At 39.8% G+C, this 21,079-nt stretch overlaps 1 non-coding gene and 1 pseudogene across 1 annotated transcript; both read right to left on the reverse strand.

Annotated features, from left to right (window-relative positions):
• Positions 1 to 2,384: 2,384 nt before the first annotated feature.
• LOC150032195 (uncharacterized) lies at positions 2,385 to 3,150 on the reverse strand (annotated as a pseudogene).
• A 9,449-nt stretch (positions 3,151 to 12,599) lies between these two features.
• LOC120068671 (small nucleolar RNA R71) lies at positions 12,600 to 12,706 on the reverse strand. The gene has a single exon (XR_005479304.1). It is a non-coding gene; the product is annotated as a small nucleolar RNA R71 (small nucleolar RNA).
• Between the last annotated feature and the right edge of the window lie 8,373 nt (positions 12,707 to 21,079).

Genomic DNA, 21,079 nt, shown 5'->3' on the forward strand with positions numbered 1-21,079 from the left:
ATCCACCGGGTCCCACAATCCAGTTTTGAGTCCAGAGGATAGTAGGTAAACTCTAATGGTGGTCCGTTCGTGTTCGGGTTGAGATTCAGTGAGGAAAAGCATTGTTCGGGAACTACAAAGGTTGTATCCCATCCCTTTTAATTCATTGTTTTTTTCCTTCAAATGCATACTATTTTCTTTTAATTTAAAAGTAATTAAAGTGTAATTAGATCCTAATTCTGCTGCGTATGTCTCGTGTTCCATCAGGTGATTATGCGGTTGATGAAGTGAGAGCCCTCATCGCTAATTAAGGTCTGTGGTGTCCCATATCGAGCAAAAGTATTCTTCTTCAGAAACTTCGCCACTATGGCCGCATCTTTCTTCGCACATGTGATGGCCTCAACCCATTTTGATACGTAATCAACCGCGACCAGGATATAATGATGACCTTCTGATGGTGAAAATGGGCCCATGAAGTCAATTCCCCAAACATCAAATAATTCAACCTCTATGATTGACATCAACGACATTTCATTTCTTTTAGACATATTCCCCATTCTCTGGCATCTGTCACCTTGCACAACGTGGGCATGGGCATCCTTAAATAGTGTTGGCCAGAAATAGCCACATTGTAGGACTTTTGCAGTAGTCCGCTGCCCCCCAAAATATCCTCTGTAAGGGGACTCATGACACAGCTCTAGGATGTGCTTGAATTTATGCTTAGGAACGCATCGTGTAATATGTGATCAGGTCCAAGTCGATATAGGAATGGGTCATCCTAGAAATAAAATTTGACGTCATGTCTTAGCTTCTTCTTCTGCTGGTATGTATAGTCATCTTGTATTTGACCGCAGACGATGAAGTTCACAATGTCTACATATCAGGGAACATTAATATCTACTGACATCAGCAGCTCATCGGGGAATCTTTCCTCAATATCTTTTTCTTTCCCCTGAACCTCGCCATTTTCCAATCTTGACAAATGATCAGCGACTTAGTTCTCAGTGCTCTTCCGGTCTTTCATTTCTTGGTCAAACTCTTGCAGGAGCAACACCCACCGTATAGCCTTGGTTTTGCATCCTTCTTTGTCGCTAGATAAAGTGATCGCAGAGTGATCGGTATACACCATAACGTTTGTTTCGATTAAATACTGTCAGAATTTCTCCAGTGCAAATACCACTGCTAGCATTTCCTTCTCTGTGGTTGTATAATTCTCCTGCGCATCATTCAACATTTTGCTCGCATAATAGATAGGATGCAATACCTTGTCCTTGCGCTGACTCAACACTGCACCCACTGCATAACCGCTAGCATCACACATCAACACAAATGGTTGCGTCCAATCTGGCGCGATCTAAATGGGTGTGGTGATGAGCGCACCTTTCAATGTGTTAAATGCTTCAGTGCATGCATCATCAAAATTATATTCACAATCAGCTTCAAGGAGCGCACTTAGGAGCCTTGCGATATGGGAGAAATTGCAAATAAATCTTCGATAAAACCCAATATGTCCAAGAAAACTCCTAAGTGTTTTCACGTTCACTAGTGGAGGTAGCTTGGAAATTGTGTCGATTTTCGCCTGATCGACTTCCAATCCTGCCTTCGAGATTTTTTGACCCAGAACAATCCCTTCTTCAACCATAAAGTGGCATTTTTCCCAATTTAGAACAAGACTTGTTGCCACACATCTCTTCAAGACTTTCTCGAGGTTAGCTAAACAGGAGTCATAATTATTGCCAAACATTGAAAAATCTTCCTTGAATACTTCGACTGACTCCTCCAAGTAATCTGAAAAGATCGCCATCATACATCGGTTGAAAGTGCTTGGCGCATTGCAGAGTCCAAATGGCATGTGTCGGAATGCAAACGTACCAAATGGGCATGTAAAGGTTGTCTTGTCCTGATCCTCCAGCTCAATTTCTATTTGGTTGTACCCTGAATAGCCATCAAGAAAACAGAAAAATTCATTCCCAGCAAGTCTGTCTAACATCTAATCAATGAACGGGAGTGGGAAGTAGTCATTTTTAGTGACCAAATTTAACTTGCGATAATCCATACAGATTCTCCACCCCATAGTCATTCTTGTGGGAATTGATTCATTGTTGTCATTAGTGATGACTGTCATCCCCCCTTTCTTTGAAACACACTGCATTGGGCTCACCTAATTGCTATCAAATATTGGGTAGATATCACCTGCGTCCAGTTACTTCACTATTTCTTTCTTCACTACTTCCCTCATAGCAGGGTTCAAGCGATGTTGCCTTTCTATCGATCCTATCTTACCATCCTAAAGCCTTTGTGTTATTTCTCAGGATTTGTATGAGTGCGTCTTCTTTCTCCTTACTCAACGAGGCAAAAATAATAACCGGTAACATGTTGTTACCTCCTAAGTAAGCGTACTTGAGCTACATAGGCAACGGCTTCAACTCTAGCATGGGTGGTTCTTCCAAAGAAGGCACAGTGCATTGTGAAGTTCGTTCAGATAACTTGAGTAGTTCAAAATTTGATTCAACTTGAATTGCGGCGAAATGCTCCTCCCATATTGCACCGATTCCACATTCTTCTTCCTCCAATTCTTCTAGGGGCTCATGCCAAGGTTCTTCCCATAGTTCCATAATATATTGGCAATTCTCCATATCACTTGGGTACTTCAACGCATTGAAAACGTTGAACTTCACTTCTTGATCGTCAACTCTGATGGTGAGTTCTCCTTTTTGCACATCAATCAGCGCTCGCCCTGTTGTGAGGAATGGGCGACCCAAGATGATAGGTACTTCTCTGTCAGCTTCATAATCCAATATGATAAAGTCCGCCGGGAAGATAAACTTGTCCACTTGCATGAGTACATCTTCTATTTTTCCCTCAGGATGCGTTATCGATCTATCGGCCAATTATAATGTGATCGTGGTTGGTCTTGCGTTGCCAATATCCAGCTTCTTAAAGATCGATAAGGGCATTAGATTCATGCTCGCCCCTAAATCGCACAACGTTCCCGACCTTCTGCCCTTCTATTGAGTAAGGCAATGTAAAACTCCTAGGGTCCTTCATTTTGGTGGGGATATTGTTTTGAAACAGTGAACTACATTCATATGTTAGCGTAACTGTTTCATTTTCCCCGATCTTTCTTTTATTATCAAGAATATCCTTGAGAGATTTTACATAGCTCGACATCTATTCCAGAGCTTCGATTAAGGGGATATTGATGTGTAATTGTCGGAGAACGTCCAGGAACCTCTGGAATTGCTTGCTATGATCTTTCTTCTTCAGCCTGGATGGGAAAGGTGAAGGATCCCACCTTACTTCTTGTTGAGTTGGCTGTTTTGTGAGGTCCTATTTTTGCTGTATTTCATTAGTTAGAGGTTGCGTTGATTTCAAATTCAAGTCTTGAGGAGCTTCATCTTTTGTAGGTGTACTTACTTCTGAATTGGTAATTTTTCCACTACTGGTTGATTGGTCATCATCGACAGTTAGATCTACTGGTCTTATAGTTTGATCTGGTACTGGTAGCATAGGGGCTGTTGTTTTACCACTCCTCAATGTCACTGCATGGCATTGCTATTTACCTCGTGGCCCTGATGCTCCTGAACTGCTAGGCAGCGTACCAGGCGCTTTATTTTTCAACTCAATTGCAAGCTGTTCAATATGCTCTTCCAACCCTCTAAGGGAATCAGCTTGCGATTGTCTAATTGCCTCGCTCTTTTTGATATAATGCTTCAATGAAGTCTCCAGAGACGACATACTGCAAGAGGTATCAATCTGCTCTTTTCGGTATACTTTGAGAGTTACCTGGGCTACAGCCGGATTAGTGAAGACCGGAGGGTTGCCTCGATTCCCTTGATAACTGTTCTGATGGAAATTGTGGCTCCCCTGGTTGTGATTCCCATCCCAACTTAAAGTTGGGTGATCTCGCCAACCAGGGTTATAGATGTTGCCAAATGACTCATTATAGATAGAATATATGGCCTGTTGATTCCACTGGCAGACTTCTGCTGGATGTCCTTCCCCACATTGAACGGAATTCATTGCAGCCACGTGCGTCAACACATTAACTTGCACTAAACTTTGAGAGAGATTTATCTGTTGATTAGCCATCGTCTAAAGAAGTGAGGTCATCGTGGTCATTTGATCTACCAGTGAGCTCATTGTATCTATTGACACATCGGCACTTTCTACTCTTTCTTGCTTCAGACCACTTTCCTCAAACTTGGTATCAATCCACTCATCAGAATGTCGCGAAATGCGATCTAATATTCTCTTGGCTTCCATATATGATCTTTCCATTAATCCTCCTACTGCGGAGGCATCGGAAACTGCTTGCGTTGCTTGATCTAAGCCATTGTAAAACATCTCCATCAGAATTCTGTCGGGAATCCTGATATGCGGACAACTCTTCGTTAATTGTTTGAAATGCACCCAAGCGGTGCTCAAAGTTTTATAACCCTTTTGCTCAAAATTCAACACATCCCTCCGTCTCCTTGCGTTGACGGCTAGAGGAAAGAATCTGTTCATGAACCTGTCAACCAATTGTTCCCACGCGTTAATCTCATCTGGCTCTAATGACTGAGCCCACCTCTTTGCTTCGTCCCACAGTGTATACGGGAAAAGATATAACCTAAGTCCTTCTTAAGTCACACCAGGCATGGAGAATGCGCTGCATATGTCTACAAAATTCATCAAATGCGCATGTGGGTCTTCTCCTTGTAATCCTCCGAATTGACCCACATTCTGAATTATTTGCAGCATAATCGGTCTTATTTCAAAGCTTACATTCTCCTCAACCGTTGGTCTTTAGATTCCTGGTGAGAAGTTATTGAAATCCGACGCCGCATAGTCTCTCATTTGGACGTTGCGGTCAACAGCAAGAAATATGGAATCTTGTGCTGGCCAATTTTCCCTTTGATTCCTTGTGGGTGCCTCATTATGATTATTACCATGCTTCTTCACCGCTTAATTCGGCCCTGATGTGCTCTTACGCGAATAATACACTTGATCTCTGGGACCGCTTAGAATTTCTGGATCACTCCAGCACTCATAAGCCGTCAGACTGTTCTCCACGTTGAACAGCTAGACAAAGAGATCTGTCTTGCAAAATACCACAAACATACTCAACACTAACCGTTAACCAATCCCCGGCAAAGGCGCCATAAACTTGTAAGGCATAAAATTTATCTTCTTATGTCATACAACGCATGGATGACTATAATGCAAGATACAAGTCCAAGTCCCCGTTACCAGTTCCCCGGCAACGACACCATAAACTTGCAACGCAAAATTTGATTATGCAATGATATGCGATACTACTTCAAGATGTATGCGTTATTAACGAAATGCTTGTAGTATGCTATGCGATGTCACAACTTTCCTTACATTGAAACCAAGTATAATTCCACCGCAAGTTTCTCGGAGTGATCTGAGGTCGAACACAAGGATTGTTTTAGGTTAATTGTGTTACATTCGTGATATATGCGACTGAGGGTTTTTCAATTTAATAAAAGAGAGGTTTGTACATGCGATAAAGTAAAATCATGCGGTAAAGTAAAAATTGCGATAAAATAAAGTTGTGCAGTAAAATAAAGTGCAATAAAACTAAACCTAAGCTATGATGATACAAGATATAGGTTACATGATACATGATACATGATACAGAGTTTGAGACTGACTGTGAAGATTATACAAAGAATCGTGTTATGCGGTAGCAAGGCTTTATGTACGAAGCAAAAAGAGAAAAGATAATTAGTACAAACATCGTAAGTTCATTAATTGCGTTAAAGATATAACTACGGTTCCGCTTTCCCTTGGCGTACACCTCTCGGTGATCGGCCGTGTTCCGACATCTCTGTGGTGAAACAGGGATGAACGTAATGAATGCAAGGTTGCTTCCATCTCTAGAAGTACTTCTTGCTTTAGTTAACGCATCCTTGTAACCTTCTCTCGACAGATCAGAATGGCATCTTCATTTTTGCTCTCACAGGTGAAGATGTCGTCTAGCATGCTTTAGCAAAACATATTTATTTCTTTAGCACATATTAACTTACTTGTTTAATTCATTCTAATTACCAAGGGATTAAGAAAACATCGTGGAGAAAACGATTCATGGAGGAACGGAAGCAGAAAGAAATATGGAGATGAAAATGATCATGACATGTAATTATAGAATCAAGCGTCTGATACATGGTGTAAATGATTTTATAGACATAGAAACAAATACAGAAGAGTGTCAACGTCTTGACACATCTAGATGGAGAAATCGCTTGCCGGCGTATGGAATGAATGGAAGGATGAGCATCCCTCTTAGGCTTGCTCAACCGGTAAAGTTGATCTAGGTACAGAGCTTCACGATGGGGATTTGGAATGATTCACCCTGAGACTCACCTCTCGGCCTTGCCTCTTTTCTTCCCGGATCTTCTTAGATCAACACTCAGATCAGCCTCTCTCTCAATATACAAATATCAAAATAGCCTCGTATCAAGTATATTTTTCAGTGAATTCTCTTAGGGTATTTATAGATGAATGCTCTGACTCTCTACTGTGTGGTCCCCACTTTATTGTTATGGAAATTTCGAAAATGGTGGAATAAATATTCCTTCTGTTATGCAATCAATCCATAAAAAATGCACAATGGTTAGTTGTACACGTGTCAAAATCCCCCGCTATTGTGTTGCTCATTTGCATCTTCGATCATTTGTCCGCATACGATGTTGTTTATTTTTACCGCATGCGGTTGAAGTTGCGTTGATCGAAAAGCTCTTGATTGATTGTCGCATGTGCCGTCATTGCATTGATCGTCTATTCATTCCTAAATGATGGGCACAATGCGACGTAGATGCGTTAATCTTTTTCTCTTACACATACGGTGACTTGATTTCCTGCCAAACTGACTTGAAATATTCTTTTCTACCATCTCAATGGTGTCAGTGGGCATATTGACGACAATTTATAATTCTTGCATTTCTTAGCCCATTTCCATACAATTGACGCAACTTTCCTCTCTTTTAACTGCAATATCTAAATAAAGCAGTATAAATAACTTGTATTTCTACAAGTTATCAATGATCTATAGATCCATTAGGTTCCCCTACTAGCTCATATAGAATAAACTTAGAACAGTATGATGGAATAATTCGAATTGTTCGAATTAGGTGAAAAGAGAGAAATTGACAAGTATATTTGATATAGTGGTTGGTTTTTAGTTTAGAGATACAACTTTAATATTTAAATGTGATTTAAATATCAAGAATATGAATACGATCATATTCGGAAACTCGAAAATAATGGAAATGGTCAAAGATGTAAAAAGTCCAAGAGTTGACTTTTGACTTTCAAAAGTCAAACTTTGACCGACCTTGTATTCAAATGTGATTTGAATTTCGAGAAAATGAATGCGGATTTATGCTTGGGAGGTAAAAATTAGTCAACATGGAAAATAACAGGTAAAAATGTTGACTTTTTCGGTCAAAGTTTGACTTTGACCAAATGACTATTTTTCCCTTTGAGTAAAGTTAGTCAGAAAATCCAAACTTTTGTTGGATAATTCCACTAACAAAATAATGAGTTAGGTGTTGGCTTATAGTGGAGACATTAAGCCTACTTAGATAGTAGATTCTAAGTATTGGGTTTTTATGAAGTTATTTCATGAAATTTTGCGTGGCCTTATTCTATAAATATGGGCTTGTCATTTTGGGTTTAAAACTTTTGGACATTTTGCAAAATTATTTTTTAAAAATTGGGCTGAAAAAATCCAAACCCATCCCATTTTTCACTCTACTATTTCCATCTTTTTCTCTCTCTCGGGTTCTTCATCCATCGGGTCCCACAATCTGGTTCTGAGTCCAGAGGATAGTAGGTCAGCTCTAGTGATTGTCTGGTTCATGTTTGAGCGGAGATAGATGAGTTTCTAGAGCTTCAAAGGTAATGTTTCTAAATAACCCTAATTAGTTTATTTAGGGTTGTATGTTTAATTTGTGCAATTAGAATAAAATCGATTCTCATTTCCGCTGTGCATGCCTATATTCCCATCAAATACTACACGATCGTTTAGAAAAATCTAAACGATCGCTTAGTTAAATCCCAACGATCATATACCTGAGGCGACACGGTACGACCAACGCTTGATTTTCTTCTTCGTTGAGAACAACATCTCTATGCTTCAAAGCTTCATCACGAACAACTCGACTAACCTAAACTCTTTGAATTACAGACTCGATTGCTAAGTTAATTATTGATAACGGGCAGAAATGCATGTTATCATAGTACTAAGTTCTTAAACAATGTTAGATTGTATTGATGAAATATGTTAAATTGCGTCCATTAAGCATAAATTCTATAATAGTGCAGTCGCATGCGTCCAACGCATTAGAGCAATCTTTACATTTTTGTGCAGAATATGCGTTAACGCAATGCAGAGATTGTGATCATAGGAATACATTGGTCGAGCGGAACTTCTCCGCAAGACTTTGTGTTGATCGTGCTCACAAACATTCGCCCAAAAAGAATCACCGCAACTTGGTCAGCGCAACATGGTGGGCGTATCCGGGTGAAAGGATAATTAAGAGCGATGAGACAGAAAGCTGATGACAGTCGGATCCAAATTAAGTTGACAGCCGATGACGGTCATAAAGTACATTTAGCTTTATCGGTAACAATCATCCAACGCGTCAATCAGGAATTAAAGCTGTTCCATCTGTACAACCGGGAGAGAGAAGTCGCCTTTCACCATTGATGCCCTATAAATACTAAGTGCAATCTTTAGAAAACGGGTTGATCAGTTAACGAGTTCACTAGTGCCTCTGTTCATAGTTTTATTTTCCATTTTACGATGGAGCAAGAGAAGAGTGGTGGCGCCGGAGATCGCCCAGGGCAGCTCGAGAGAGAACCGTGGAGCGTAAGAGCAGCGAGCGAACTGACTCTCGCGAGAGCGAGAATATCTTTAGAGCACGAGTAGAAATAGTGTAAACGCCTGGTAGCAAGAAATTGCTACCAGGCTCTTTACTATACTTGCATTGCTATTTTGTATTTCATCTCATATCTATTCAATGGACATTCTATTTCTACATTTGCTCACTCTCTTAATACGCATGAGTAGCTAAACTAGTTGAATGGGTTGAAAAGAACTAAGCTAACATGACCTAGGAAGTTCATTACTTGCGATCGTCTTGTTTTATGTTGTGCAAAATACCCTTTAGACTTACTCGAGAAAGAATCTAAATAAAAAAACCTAATGTCTCGAGAGAGCTAGGTTAGAATCTGGACTCGAAAGAGTAAGATTAGACTTGCATAAACAAGAGATAGGGACTTAGAGATAACCTCTGTTTGTCAACTCGCATTGCATGCATCCTAGGAATGGGATTGATATTATGTGGTCGCATATTTGTGTGAATGTCATGTTGTCATCGCATAAATAGAGATAGAGGTTTATGTGTAAACCCTGTAGACTTATCGCATATTTATCCATTGCATTCTAGCCTTAGAAGCCGTAGCATTCATGCCGAGAGGTGGTTTACTATTGTATGCATATTGCATGGTCGCAAAGCATGAATGCATTATATGGAGTGTTAGCCGAACTTTTCTGAACCCGTTCACCGCATATTCATCGTATTTCCCCTTTACCAACTCATTTCAAACTCTGCCGCATTCATTATTTATTTTCATCAATGCAAACAACAAACCCAACGATTTATTTATTTAACTGGTTACCGCAAGTCTTCATAAAAATCACCAACGCAACTATTTTCACAAGTCCCTGTGTTCGACCCTGGACTTACCAGGAAACTTAGAGGAATTTACATTTGACTTTTGCTGGGAAAACTTGAGTGCACAATGCAATCCACCAATGCATATCATCCATATTTCCACTTAATAAAATTAACGCATCAATTATGCCCAAAAAACATGGGCCCTTACAAATTAACACTTTGTAATTACAGAAAGCTTTAACTAAAGGCAATTAAACCCAAAATATTCATCAACACAACCACAAATGCAAAAAACAATTAACCACAAATGCAGAAACCCGTCGCGATTGTAAAATGAGTTCAAAATAGAGTTATAATTTGGAATATTAGAACAACCTAGCTCTAATACCAATTGAAGGAAATCAAATTCGAGATTTCCATGAGTAGTGGAAAAAAGATCATTCCAAATTACAATCATGAATGAACATTACAATTACAGTCATATAGAAACATGCGGTTATACAATCAATATAGAAATTATAGCATGAATAATAAATGAACAAGGCGAAAGCTACAAACATTTGTACACTCGTCTCCACGCTTCTTGCTCATGAACACTCGAACACAGCAACCTCAAATGCTCGAACAACACGACCAGAACACTGCACAAACACCTCGCACTCGAACTCAGCGATCACTGATAACGGGCAGAAATGCACATTACATAGTGCTAAGTTCTTATACAATGTTGGATTGCATTGATAAAATATGTTAAATTGCGTCCATTAAGCATAAATTCTATAATATTTCGGTCGCATGAGTTCAGTGCATTAGAACTATTGATTTTTGTATTTTTGTGAGAATATGCATTAACGCAATGCAAAGATTGCGATCATAGGAATTCATTGATTGTGCTCACAAACATTCGCCCGAGAAGGATCGCCGCAACTTGGTCAGCGCAACATGGTAGATGCATCCGGATGAAAGGATAATTAAGAGCGATGGGATAGAAAGATGATGACAGTCGAATCCAAATTAAGTTGACAGCCGATAACGATCATAAAGTACATTCAGCTTTATCAGTGACAATTATGCGGTGCATCAATCAGGAATTAAAGTTGTCCCATCTGTACAACCAGAAGAGAGAAGCTGCCTTTCACCATGGATGCTCTATAAATACCAAGTGCATTCTTCAGAAAAGGGGTTCACCGTTTTTACAATCTTTTGTTCCACAAGTTGCATGTCTGTGTTCTTAGTTTTCTTTCATTTTATGGCAGACATGAGGGAAGAAGTTGTGCTGATAGATCGTTCTGGTAAGCTTGGGAGAGTGCCAGAATCTCCAAGGACAAAGAGAGGGCCGACGCTTGCATAAGCAGGAACATCTTTAGACCAGAATAGAGATTTCAGTGTAAAAGGCCTCGGTCAGCAAGGAATTGCTACCAGGCTTTCTACCTTTACTTTCCATTGTCATTTTGTACTCAACTCATTTATAAGAATGGAATTTCTTTCTCTATATCTGTTCACTCTCTGTTATTCATGCATGAGTAGATAAATTAGTTGAATGAGTTGAGAAGAATTTAGCTAGCACAACTAGGAAATCTTCATTCTCGTGATTATCTTGTTTATATATGCTTCATTCGTCCATTAGAGATACTCGAGAGGGTAGTCTAAGGACAGGATCTAGACTTGGGAAGGTCAGGTTAGAATCTAGACTCAGAAGAGCTAGATTAGAACGCATAAATGAGACATAGGCGTTTAGGAATGAGCACTATTTGTTATCAACGCATCGCATGCATCCTAGAGATAGGATATGATTGTATGCGGTCATCTTGCTTTCATGCATTATGCATCATCACATAGGACAAGAGTAAAGACTTAGGGATGAGCTCTATGAATATTTTGCATTCAACACATGCGTCCTAGATTTAGGAGCATCGCATTTACATTGGAAAATAACTTGCTGTGCATGGTTGTAACATGATCCAATAGTCTGACGCATTCTCAAGTAACACTAGCTAAAGATCTTCTCAACCCGTTCATCGCATACTCATTGCATCTATCAACACAACTGTTTTTTCTAAAATATGCCACCTTTATTTATTTATTTTTCATCAATGCAAATAACAAACCCAACACTTATTTATTTACTTGGTTACCACAAAGTTCATAAAAATTACCAACGCAATCTATTTTCACAAGCCCCTTTGTTTGACCCTGGACATACCAGGAAACTCAAAGGAATTTACACTTGAATTCTGCTGGGGAAACTTGAGTGAACAACACAAATCCATCAACGTATATCATTCATATTTCCACTTCATAAATACGAGCATCAAGTTTTTGGTGCCATTGTTAGGGACTTCGATAAGATAGTTTGCTAATGGTAATTTCTTTAATTTCTTTGCAAAACTCTCAATCTCTAGTGCATTACAACCTGGAGATTGAGAGGACATTCAGAAGAAGATTAAGAGACCGCCAACAACAACAAGAAAGAACACCAAGAATGGCGGAGCAACTGGACGCAAGGGTCGCTAACACAAATAATATAACGGCCAACCCCATCATTCTGGCGAATGACCGCAAAAGACCGATCAGGGACTATGCATCGCCAACCTCTACGATTTATCTCTAGGAATCACGAGGCTAGTGCTAGATGGATCAAGGTTTAAAATGAAGTCGGTAATGTTGCAGATGATCCAAGCTGCTAGGCAGTTTGGAGGAAGGCGTGGCGAAGACTCGCACGCCCACCTCCGGAGCTTCATAGAAATCTGTAACACTTTTGTATTCCCGAACATCTCTGCTAAAGAAGATCGCCTAACGTTGTTCCCGTTTTCTCTCTGTGATCAGGCTACGAAATGGGCATATTCTCTCGAACCGGGAGAGATCACTTCTTGGGAGCAGATAATGGAGAAATTTATGAAGATGTATTTTCCACCTACCGAAAATGCAAGACTAAGGAAGCTTATTACAAATTTTGAACAAGATATTGACGAACCGCTCAGCGATGCTTGGGCGAGGTTTAAAACATTGGTCCAGAATTGTCCGCATAATGGGTTACCAGACTGCCTTCAAATGGAGATTTTCGATCATGGTTTGAATATCGCTTCGCAGACTGCTGCCAATGCAGTAATCGCTGGTGGTCTGCTCGATAAAACTTATGATGAGGCGAAGAATATCCTGGATCGCATCTCCAAGAACCATGAAGACTGAAGAGAGAGTGACCAGAGATTGAGACTTAAAAACTATGACGCAAACAACAGTGCTATTACTTCATTACAAAACCAAATGATCGCAATGTTGAATTTGATCCAAGGAATGGCGATCAGCAGCCCAACACCGCAAGGTGGGCAAATCAACGCAATCAGTTAGAATAACGCAAGGTGTGCGACTTGCAGTGATGAGCATGTGATGGAAGATTGCCCGCAAAATCCACAATCTGTCTACTTTTTGAAAAATAATCCCTTTTCAAACACCAACAATCCCGGGTGGAGGAACCACCCCAATTTTGCTTGGAAGAATCAACAACAAAATTTTCAACTTGTGGCGCAAAAAGAAGGGTGTAACTTGTAGAAATACAAGCTATTTATACTATTTTATTTAGATATTGCAGCCAAAAGGAAAGAGAGTTGCATCAATTGTATAGAAATTAGCTAAGAAATGCAAGAATTATAAATTGTCATCAATACATCCATTGACTCTCACACCCCGCCCCAGACCATCGTCTTAGCCTAGGAAAGGGCGTGACTGCAGCAGTTATCAACCCTTTTATTGACACTTACTGCCTAATAACTCTTGCGAAATAACTCTGATACCCAGATATAACTCATATACAGCGGAATATCTTTAGGCCAAAAAATTATTAATTCAGAAACATAACATGTTTAGAGTCATTACAACACTAGATTCATAAGTCCCAAAGCCCAAAAACCCTAGTCCCTATATGAACAACGAAAACATGTGTACAATATTTACAGTAACCACCTAAACTGACGGGTTACAATATCTTTATCCTTTAGTGGCTGAGCAGATGCAAAGCTATCTTCTGAGGATTTGACCGCTACCTGGGGGAAAGGAAAACATTTGAAAACAGGGTGAGCTTCCTAGCCCAGTGAGTGACTTAAGAAAGATAATTGCTTCTCATGCCAAAATCTAAATAAAGTGTTTAAACTGAAATATAAGCTTCTACAATACCTTGTACTGCAGTATAAACATTTTCTAAGCATAAAGCATATAAAGTTGTTTTAATCATAAAACATTAAAACTGTTTCTCAACTGAGAATAACCCTGCCATGGTTAAAAAAATAATCCCAACACCAACTGCTAGTCAAGAAAGAACCCTTTTGCTCAATCTTTGACTCTAACTACCTACGTGCACGTGGCCATACTAAGCACCGTCATACTTTAGGTACTTCTATTCAGATACCTTCTCAAATGCCCTTCAGTATCGAGCTGCTAGGATACATTTTCAAATGTCCTTCAGTATCAAGTTGGTTTGGTACCTTCTCAAACATCCTTCAGTACCAAGTTCATTAGATACCTTCTCAAATGTCCTTCGGTATCTAGTTGGGCGGATACCTTCTCAAATGTCCTTCGGTATCACGTTTTAAGTAAAACTAGTCATAAATGACTTTCTCTTTAAAGCATGTAAAGTATAACACATATAAAAACATGGCTTTAAAGATACTAACGCATGCTGGGTATATTTAACACATATAAATAGCTTTTCAACAAACTTCCCATACATGCATGCGTTTAAAACATAACTCATGGTTTTCTTGGAAATCACTTTATAAAACTAGTTGACATGAGAATAATCTTCTTTAAAACATGCTTTCTTTTAAAACATTGTAAATATTTTGTCAAATGTTTTAGTCACTCACCTCGATTGCTTAGAAACTTTTCACTCTAGAAGTTACTTGTTTACCTCGGGCTCCTTTTACACCCCCTAAAATCTGAGCTCAAAACTTCTCGTGGTTTGGCCGGAATCTCAAAATCTTCAAAACTGGCCCAAGCTTATCCGATAGCCTGACCCTTCTGTCTTCTTCTCAGTTTCCAGCCTAATCCTTTAGAGCTTCTTCTCCGGCAGCCCTACCCTAAAAACTAGACTTTCAGAGCTTTCAGGTATCTTTTAAATCACTCGAAACACACGAGTATATAGGGAGAACTTCTCGTCCCAAGTTGATGCTATTTTCCAGACTTCACTGTCCAATGAGTCCTCTTTGAAGTTCTATGATAAACGCATGGATTTTGCTCTCAACGCAATGTTTACTCAGTTTTCCCACTCTTTTTAATTTCTTTTTGAATTGTGATATGAAAGAGAAGTCTTTGGCCCTATTTATAGGCATCCAAACACTTTCCAAATTCGACACCTTCTACTTGGCTGGATGTCCAAGTGTTTCCTACATAGCCAACGCAAGGGGGCTAAATTTTGCATGTCCTCTTATGCAACCACCTCAAATCCTTAAGGCTGAAAGTTTCTTCCCAAGAAGACACATATTTGATGAAATCCTCTATGTGAGCTCATCTTTCATATGCGTCCACAATCCAAGGATGTTCAACGCATAGTGCCATCAACGCATAGTCTATAATCAATGCATAGCAAGCACAGTCACTTAGTCACTGCAATTCCTAACCATCACAAGAGCTTGCCACCACCAACGCATAGGATGGCCACTCGTCCTCGATGCATGGCTCACTAGGTATCACCACAAGACTCGCTCGGCATGGGCACATGGCGCTTGGCATAGGCGTTGGTCACCGACGCATGGGCGTGTGGCATAGGTGATGGTCATCGCTCGCAGGGCTCGCTCGGCCGCATGGGGGCTAGGCAGGGCACTCGACGCATGGATGCTTGGCAGGGCGCTCGACGCATGGCAGGGGTGCTCGATGCATGGCCGCTCAATAGGGCGCTTGACGCATAGGCTGGGCACTTGGCAGAAGCGCTCGACGCATGGGTGCTTGGCTGGGCGCTGTGCATCGACGCATGCCACCCTTCCAATGTATGCCTTGCCCGTGTCCTTGCCTACCCTTGTGCCATCCAAACTACAAACGCATCACTTCAATTTTCCTTCCTTCAGCCACATACCACCACCAACGCATCCATCACAATCCTTCCAATGCATCAACACAACCCTTCCAACGCATCCATCACACGATTTTGTACTTAGCCAAATTTTCCAAGTTTTTCCCTAAAAGTCAAGCTTCCAAAATTCCTCTTTTCTTCTAATTTTTATCCTTTTCTCTACCATTCCACACTAGTTTCCACATCAACCTACTCACCACACTAGTCTCAGTAGGGAATATACTCAAGTAGAGAAATTAGGATTCGGGGTTCACATTTACCTCCCCCTTCTGAAAATTTCGTCCTCGAAATTTCGCTACAAGTCCGTCAATTAAATAACTGCGGATACTTGTTTCTAATATGCTCTTCGGCTTCCCACGTTTCTTTTTCCATGCTATGGTTTCGCCATAGTATCTTTACCAATTGGATTGTCTTATTCCTTAAGACCTATTCCTTTCTGTCAAAAATCTCCACTAGTTCTTCGTCATAAGACAAATTCTCTCTCAACTGTACTGGTTGCTCAAGCAACACATGGGTATGATCGGGCACATACATTCTAAGCATTGCCACATGAAACACATCATGAATATGAGATAACTCTAGAGGTAAATCCAATCGATATGCCATTGGGCCAACTCTTTCTATTATCTCGTAAGGTCCAATATATCTCAGGCTTAATTTCCCTTTCCTACCGAACCTGAATATTCCTTTCCACGGAGATAACTTAAGAAATACTTAATCACCAACTTCAAACTCCAATTCTCTTCTTCGCTTATCGGCATAACTCTTTTGCCTATCTCAAGCCGTCTTAAGATTATCTCTTATAATCTTAACACTATCTGATGTCGATTACACGAGTTCAGGACCTAGTAATTTCCTTTCACCGACTTCATTCCAGCATATCAAAGTCCTACATGGCCTTCCGTATAGTGCCTCATACGGTGCCATTCCGATACTCGAATGGTAACTGTTGTTATACGCAAATTCGATCAATGATAGATACGTATCTCAACTGCCTTTGAATTGCAATATACATGCCCTCAGCATGTCCTCTAATGTCTAAATTGTCCACTCAGACTGAACATCCGTCTGTTGATGAAAAGCAGTACTAAAATATAACTTTGTTCCCATAGCTTTCGGCAAACTAGGCCAAAACTTCGATGTAAACCTGGAGTTTCGATCTGATACAATTGAAACTATCCAAACTGACTCACAACTTGATCAACATACAACTTAGCTAATTGGTCTAGGGTAAAAATAACTTTAATAGGTAAAAACTTAGCTGTCTTTGTCAGTCTATCCACAATTACCCATATACCATCATAGCTCGCTGGTGTCCTAGGTAAACCAAACAGGAAATCCATTATAATATGCTCCCATTGCCACTCTGGCACAGGGAATGAATTAAGTAATCATGCTGCCCTTTGTCTTTCCGACTTAACGTGTTGACATATTAGACACTTGTCAACATACTTCGTTATTTCTCTTTTTGATACCAGGCCACCAGTACGATCTTTTTAATGTTAAGTACATCTTTATACTGCCCAGATGAATAGCATAGGCCGAACTATGTGCTTCTTCTAGGATAGCTTGTTTAAGTGCTAAGTTATTAGGTATGCATACCCTACCCTCTTTGAACAGCACTTTGTCCATTCTTAGTTGGTAGTCCGTTCTTAATCCTTTACCTACTTCTTCAGCTAACTTTTGAAGATCGGAATCCTTTAATTGTTCACGTAGGATATCTTCTACGAGAGTAGGACGCACTTGAAATGAATCTAGTAAACCTCTTATTTGACCAACTGATAATGTTGCCCTAGCATTATACAACTCATGAATCAGTGTATCCTTCACTGAATTGATACTAGCCCTAGCTGTTCTAGTTTTTCGACCTAGAGCATCAGCTACCACATTTGCTTTACCTGGGTGATAAGTCAATTATGTAGTCATAATCTTTGATCAACTCGATCCATCTTCTCTATCTCAAGTTCAAATCCTTCTGATCAAAGATATACTTCAGACTCTTATGATCCGTGAATATATGACAACGCTCACCAAACAGGTAATGTCTCCACAACTTTAGAGGTAACACAACTGCTGCTAACTCTAAATCGTGTATAAGGTAGTTACATTCATGCTTCGTTAACTGTCGAGAAGCATAAGCTACTACCTTTCCCTCCTGCATTAGCACATATCCTAACCTTTGTCGGGATGCATCACAATAGACCTCAAACTCTTTACCTGGTGTAGGTAAAGTTAATACTGGTGCTGACACTAACCTCTGTTTCAACACTTGAAAACTGTGCTCGCATTCTGGCAACCACTCAAACTTCGCATCTTTTCTTGTTAGGTTTGTCAATGGTAGATCTATCTTAGAAAAACCTTCCACGAATCTCCTATAATAACCTGCTAAGCCCAGAAAATTGTATACTTCTGTTACATTCAGGGGTCGTTCCTAGTTAACTATTGCTTCTATCTTTTGGGAACCTACGCTAACTTCGTCAGTTGAAACTATATGCCGAAGGAATACCACTTGGTTTAACCTAAAATCACACTTATTAAATTTGGTATATAACTTCTTTTCCCTTAGCATCTGCAACACCGTCCTCAGATGTTCTCTGTGCTTCTCTGCACTACTAGAATATACTAGTATATCATCTATGAAAACTATCATAAACTGATCCAAATAAAGATGAAATATCATATTCATCAAATCCATAAATACCACAGGAGCATTTGTCAATCCAAACGACATTACTAGGAACTCATAATGTCCATACCTAGTTCTGAATGCAGTCTTTCGAACATCGGTTCTTTCATCTTCAACTCTCAAATCTACCTTAGAGAACACTGTGGATCCCTTTAACTGATCGAAGAGATCATCTAATGATGCAATGGGTACTTATTTTTTATAGTCACCTTATTCAACTTTCTATAGTCTATGCATAATCTAAGAGTACCGTCTTTCTTCTTAACAAACAAGACTGGCCCTCCCCAAGGCGACACACTAGGTCTAATGTACCCCTTATCCACAAGTTCCTGTAACTGAACTTTTAACTCCTTCAGTTACGTTGGTGCCATCCTATATGGTGCATGGGATATAGGTGTTGTACCCGGAACTAACTCAATAGTAAACTCTATTTCCTGTCAAGTGGTAAGCCTGGTAACTCTTCAGGGAACATATCTAAGAATTCTTGTACCACAGGTACGTCCTTAGGTCTCAGCTTCTTATCCTGTGAAACTGCTACATAGGCTAAATAGGCTTCACATCCCTTACTCAATAGTTTCCTAGCTTTTACTGCTGATATTAAACTTCCTGGAAGTATTCTTTTACTTCCTACCAGGGTTATATCTTTTTCACCCGATTTCCTAAACATTATTTATCTCTTAAAATAGTCCATAGTGGCATAGTGTTTACTTAGGAAATCCATATGTAAGATAACATCAAACTATAGTAATTCTAATGGAATCAAGTCAACCCATAAACTCCGATTTCAAAGAATTACTTCACAATTCCTGTAATACTCATGTACCACTAGAGTATCTCCTACAGGCGTAGAGATAAAAAAATCCTCATTCATATGCTCAGGCACTCTATCTATATGCAATGCACACATACTAGATATGAATGAGTGCATAGCACCAAGATCAAATAATGGATAAGTGGATTGATTACATAAAGTTATCGTACTAGTTATGAAATCTGGAGCCTCTTCTGCTTCCTGCTGCTACTGCTATTGGGGTCGTCCAACTACCCCTTTCTGCTTAGTTGCATTGGATCCCTCACCTCTAGCTTTGGTCGCTCTAGGTTGGTTTACAGTCTGGGTAACTCCTCTTTGCTCACATTGTGCTCCATGACCTAGTTGGGGACAATCTCTCTTGAAATGCCCCACTTGTCCGCACTGGAAGCACATATTCCTATTGCCATAACATACTTCTGTATGGGGTCTACCACAGTTTACACAAAGTGGTCTCCTTCCTGTACTAGCTACTAACTCGCTAGCACGCTCTGATACTAATCTAACACTCAGTCGAGCTACAGGTATTGACCTTTTTCGACTCGAACCTTGTTGGCTCGTGGCTCCAAAACTCCTCATACTCGACTGTCAAGAGAACTAGGGTCTAAAACTCTTACTTTTCATTTCTCCAGGCGTCTTAAATTGTCCCGCATCTGGCTGGAGTATATCTTCCCTCGCTACATTATGCTTAACTCTGATAGCAATCTCAACCAACTGAGTGAAATTCACCCAATTAGATGTAGAGGTAACGGGCGTACGTATCTTCCTTCTTAGAACATTCTCAAATCTTCTACACCTCTCTTTCTCTTCCGCAATGATCGGAAGAGCATACTGAGACAACTCAGTAAATCTTTGCTCATACTCAGCAATCGTCATCACTCCCTTAACCGACGGGTTTACAATATCTTTATCCTTTAGTTGCTGAACAGATGCAGAGCTATCTTCTGAGGATTTGACCGCTACCTGGGGCAAAAGAAAACATTTGAAAACGGGGTGCACTTACTAGCCCAGTGAGTGACTTAATAAAGATAATTTCTTCTCATGCAAAAATCTCAATAAAGAGTTTGAACTGAAATATAAGCTTCTACAGTACCTTGTACTGCAGTATAAACATTTTCCAAGCATAAAGCATATAAAGCTGTTTTAATCATAAAACATTAAAACTGTTTCTCAGTTGAGAATAACCCTACTGTGGTTAAAAAAATAATCCCAACACCAACTGCTAGTCAAGAGAGAACGCTTTTGCTCAATCTCTAACTTTAACTACCTACGTGCATGTGGCCATACTAAGTACCGTCATACCTTAGCTACTTCTGCTCAGATACTTTCTCAAATGTCCTTTACTATCAAGCTACTAGGATACCTTCTCAAATGTCCTTCGGTATCAAGTTGGTTTGGTACCTTCTCAAACGTCCTTCAGTACCAAGTTCGTTAGATACCTTCTCAAATGTTCTTTGATATCTAGTTGGGCAGATACCTTCTCAAATGTCCTTCGATATCGCGTTTTAAATAAAACTAGTCATAAATGACTTTCTCTTTAAAGCATGTAAAGTATAACACAGATAAAAACATGGTTTTAAAGATACTAACACATGCTGGGTATATTTAACATATATAAATAGCTTTTCAAAAAACATCCCACACATCCATGCGTTTAAAACATAACTCATGGTTTGCTTGGAAATCACTTTGTAAAACTAGCTGGCATGAGAATAATCTTCTTTAAAACATGCTTTCTTTTAAAACATTGTAAATATTTTGTCAAATGTTTTAGTCACTCACTTCGATCGCTTAGGAACTTTTCACTCTAGAAGTTCCTTGTTTACATCGGGCTCCCTTTACACTCCCTAAAA

The sequence above is a fragment of the Benincasa hispida genome, chromosome 12 (assembly GCF_027475165.1).
Source record: "Benincasa hispida cultivar pf3 chromosome 12, pf3_genome.v1.1, whole genome shotgun sequence".
Taxonomy (NCBI): domain Eukaryota; kingdom Viridiplantae; phylum Streptophyta; class Magnoliopsida; order Cucurbitales; family Cucurbitaceae; genus Benincasa; species Benincasa hispida.